At 33.8% G+C, this 4,859-nt stretch overlaps 1 long non-coding RNA gene across 1 annotated transcript; it reads left to right on the top strand.

Moving 5' to 3' along the window:
* Positions 1-2,211: 2,211 nt before the first annotated feature.
* Positions 2,212-3,533, top strand: LOC126882206 (uncharacterized). Its single transcript, XR_007697221.1, has 2 exons — positions 2,212-2,608; positions 2,730-3,533. It is a non-coding gene; the product is annotated as an uncharacterized LOC126882206 (long non-coding RNA).
* The last annotated feature ends 1,326 nt before the right edge of the window (positions 3,534-4,859 follow it).

Below are 4,859 nucleotides of genomic sequence, written 5' to 3' on the forward strand. Positions count from 1 at the left end.
CGATTAAGGTCCCATTTACGTCCGATTAAGGTCCAATTTACGTCCTATTAAGGTCCAATTTACGTCCGGTTAAGGTCCAATTTACGTCCGATTAAGGTCCAATTTACGTCCGATTAAGGTCCAATTTATGTCCTATTAAGGTCCAATTTACGTCTGATTAAGGTCCAATTTACGTCCGATTAAGGTCCAATTTACGTCCCCTAGGACGTCCGATCAAGGTCCAAATTACGTCCGATTAAGGTCCAATATACGTCCCCTCGGACCTTAGATGGACGTCCAATGGACGTTCGGTAGCGCGACATTTGGACCAAAATAGGACGTATAAAGGACGTTCCTCGGACGAAAACGGACGTCCAATGGACGTCCCCAAAGTCCGTGAAGGACGTCCAATGGACGTCCATTGGACGTCCTTGTGCTATTAGGGATGTTATGCTGTCATGACATTTGCAAAAAAAATTGTTTGTATTGATGGTACCTATGGAACTAATCCATATAATTTTGAGTTCACCACTTTGATGGTTAGCGATGACTTTGGTGAAGGCGTTGCTGTGACATACATGATTTCGAATAGAATGAATACTACAATTTCTAAAATATTTTTTGACTGTATTAAAACCGCACTAGGTACCTAATAATATCACTACAGATATGTTTATGAGAGATATAATGGAAACTTTTTATAACGGATGGACAGCAGTGATGGGGCCTGTGTCTAATCGATTATTTTGTTCCTGGCACATTGATTGTGCCTGGAAAACTAATCTAGCAAAAATTTCTGTAGTTGAAAAAAGAATGGAAGTATGTATATAAGTGCTTGAAATTTATACAAAGTACTTTAGAAGTTAACAACTTTTAAAAAGATTTGTTGAATTTTCCAACTGGAGAATGATTCTGGTACTGTTAAATTTTATGAGTACCTGAGTAAAAATTATAGTTCGAATACTAAGTCCGGGTTCTACTGTTATAGAAAGGAATTACTAATAAATACAAATATGTACTTGGAGAGTATGCACAGTATTATTAAGTATGCATATCTAGAAGGAAAAAGGTGAAACAACTAGATAAAAGCATGCATAATTTGATACACTACACTCGAGATAAACAAGTGGAAAGACTAATTCAGATAACAAAAGGTTTGTTGTAATGTAAATATGTTTTGATTTAATTTTGTCAACATTTTTGTGGCTTTCAGGAAAAAGGACTGATTGATTGACTGCCATTAATTGTAGCCACAAATTATAAATTTGATACTGAAAGTGTGGAAGGAAATGATGAATTTAAAAAATGGATAATTAAAACAAACTCAAAAATATGTACTGTTACAGAGAAACTGTTAATGTATGTTATCTTGTCAGCTACATACTATGTAAAATATGCTACCATTCCTACTCATGTACTTGCCTTGATTATTTTATTAAATTAAATTCAATCAAATCTTTAATTCAATCAAATATTTGCCAGCACATTCACTACCTTTGTATTACATGAGTCACACTAAATAATTAAGTTCCAAGCAGTGATATTTGGGAAGAACTGGAGTCTTCAGCACCTACGCACAAATCAAAAACCGAGGGATAGATAGAAATTACATAAGATACTATCTGCTCAGCACTGTAAGTAATTGCATTAGGTCAAAAATGCAACAGTGAAGATATTTTAATGACAGCCATTAATCAAATTAAAGCTGTGAAAGCCAACAAATTTCACGTTGATCCAAATATGAGACTTGAGAAAATTCAGAAAGGGTGAAACAGGTGTCATTTTCTACCAAGAAAAAGACAGTGTCTACGTCTGGTAAACTATTAAGGAAGCCCAATATCGCAGAGTCCTCCAATTTGAATGAAGTATCCTCTAAATGGTATGTATTTGCATAATGCCTGTACCTATGTGTTGTGAGTACACAATTAAGTAATCAGCAAACTGCATGCCTATTTCTTGTTTAAGTTCACCATTATCTATAAATAGTTTTTCTCAGATTTTAAAACAACAAAACTAGAACAACTTGCAACAGAAGAACTCGTCTATATTCAATGAAACAAGAAACAATTCAATTTCAATATACAACTCAGAACAACTTGCAACAGAACAACTCCTCTATATTCAATAATTCAATGAAACAAGAATCAATTCAATTTCAATATACAACTCCTTGTATACAACCAAACAACAAAACATAGGTTAGGTTAAATAAAACGGAAATGTCAAAACAAACAGGAAGAGCTAAAGTTCTTATGGAAATCCATTGTTGCCACATCTTCAAATATGAGAAGAGACGTCTATCAATTACTGTCAATTGTCATTGTCTGATGATCTTTGTTATGTTTGTTTATGTTGTTGACAACTTTTGATAGGATAAGAATATTTTAAACACATTTATTAAAAGAAAAACAACCTTAGTAGTTGGTAGAAAGGAAAGCAATTTTAGATTCCAACCGTATTATTACTTGTGAAATATTATCATCTAGTGGGAAAACCGCAGTGATTGTGCCTTCAAACGAGCAATTTGAAAGGACAACCCCACCAAAAACCATTATAATTGTAAATTGAAATGATTGATATTAAAAATGTTTGTACCTATGTAATTGTACATGTAAAGCTGGAAATTCAGGTAAATGCAAACATATAATTGGCACATTACTATATATTTTTCGATAAGTGATTACATAATGGTTTGATAAAAGAACCATTTCGCTGCAACTTTGTTTATAATTCTTTTTTATTGCTTACAGGCATACCATGGAAAATTTGAAAAAATTAAGCACCACAGACATCAAACAACAGTGGGGATAATTTAAAAAACAATAATACAACATAGTCAACAATAAAGTCCTACCAGTCTGCTGATAAATGGGCTACTGATATTGTACTAAATTATGATTTAGCTCTATTTTACTCAAATAATGTTGAAGTAAGCTGCAGTAACTCTGTTGAAATATCTTTAGCTATGCTAAACCAAACTGGAGAAGCATGAAAAAAGCTGACGTGACTGCAAGTAACTGGGACAATTTATTGCCATTTATTTACTTATGATAAAAATAAAAGCCTAAGTTGGCCACTTAAAGTCAACCAATTGTATAATTCCAATTTTAAAGAAAATACTGTACCCTTCCGTGGGAAAAAATTATGAATCAGTTGCTTTAAATATGTATGAAAAAATAACTCTAAGTATGACTGGCAGTGTCAATGGAATTGTTTCCGGAAAATGTCTAGAAATAAACTGTCCTCTGGCAGGTAAAACAAAATCTGTGCAATCAATTTTACGTGACCTTAAATATTTATGCATAATTGAGGGAAAACAATATTATGTTAAAGAAAAATCATATGTATTTATGGACAGGTGCAATTGCTACTTACAGGACTACAAATATGTTATTTTGTAGTGTTTTGTCCATTTGATAAGTCCACACTTCTTATTAAAGTACCATTTGATGTAGATTTTATACAAGAAATGTTAAAAATTTTGGTAGAGGTATATTTTTATAATGTATTATCAGTTTTATTCCAATTATATAAGTAAAAAACTTGTTTTAAAAGATTGTTTTATTTCTTATAGGTACTTTTACTTGAAAAGAATATTCACACTTGACTACACTCATATCATCTGTGAATTCAGATAATATATACAGTAGAACCCTGATTATCCGTGCTATGGTTTTCTAATACTGAAGTTGCATTTTTGAGGTTTTATCAAAATAGCGTCACCTTAATTCACTCGACGGAAACTCTGTAAGCCAAGAAGAAGACTCGTAATGAAAGATTCATTTTTTCTATTATCTTTTTATGGTAGGTACATATGTATGTATATACGTATATATGTATTATATTATTATATAAGAAATAAATTTCAATTATCCATGCCACATCTGACCCCGAGGAGCACGGACAATCAGGGTTCTACTGTACACATAAATTAATTTTTATCATTATTAAGTATTGTTATAAAAAGATTAACAATACCTCAAATAATATTCATATCAGTTCATATAAGGAAACTATTTAATAGGAATAAAGTAACTTGTACTTTGATTTTTAAAGATTTTAGCCATTGTATAGTTCTTTCAATGTTTACACTTGCTGAAGCAAGTCTTATTAATTCAATTTTCTTCTCAATGCATTCATCATCATCATCATCATCATCATCAACCCGTACGCGTCCACTGCTGGACATAGGTCTCCCTCAGCTCTTTCCATTCATCTCTATTTTGTGCGGCTTGCATCCAGTTACCGACAACATGTTTCAAATCATCGGCCCATCTGGTTAGTGGGCGTCCTCTGCTCCGTAGTGCTTCTTCTCGCGGCCTCCACTCGACAATACGTTTTGTCCATCGGTTGTCTGGCAATCTGGCGACGTGTCCTGCCCAATTCCACTTAAGCGACGCGATTTTTTCGACAGCGTCTGTTGTTTTTGTTCTACGGCGTATTTCTTCGTTTGGGATTCGGTCTCTCAGGGAGACACCCAACATCTGGCGCTCCATAGCCCTCTGAGTTACGCGAATCTTGTTCACTACCTTTTTTGTTAGTGTTAATGTTTCGGCTCCATAAGTGAGTACAGGCAACACACATTGGTCAAAGATTTTCCTTTTGAGGCATATGGGCAAGTCCGATTTAAATACATAGTTAAGTTTACCAAACGCTGCCCAGGCTAATCCTATGCGACGTGGGAGTTCGCACGTCTGGTTATCTCGTCCCAACCGAATTTCATGTCCTAAGTACTTATAAGATGTAGTCTGCTCAATATCCATTCCATCAACAACAATATTACGATTTAGCACCAGATTAGTCATTATTTGCGTCTTGTTGATATTAATCTTTAGTCCGACCTCTAAGGAAGCGTAATATAATTTGTTCAACATTATTAT

The sequence above is a fragment of the Diabrotica virgifera genome, chromosome 3, assembly GCF_917563875.1.
Source record: "Diabrotica virgifera virgifera chromosome 3, PGI_DIABVI_V3a".
In the NCBI taxonomy this organism is placed as follows: Eukaryota; Metazoa; Arthropoda; class Insecta; order Coleoptera; family Chrysomelidae; genus Diabrotica; species Diabrotica virgifera.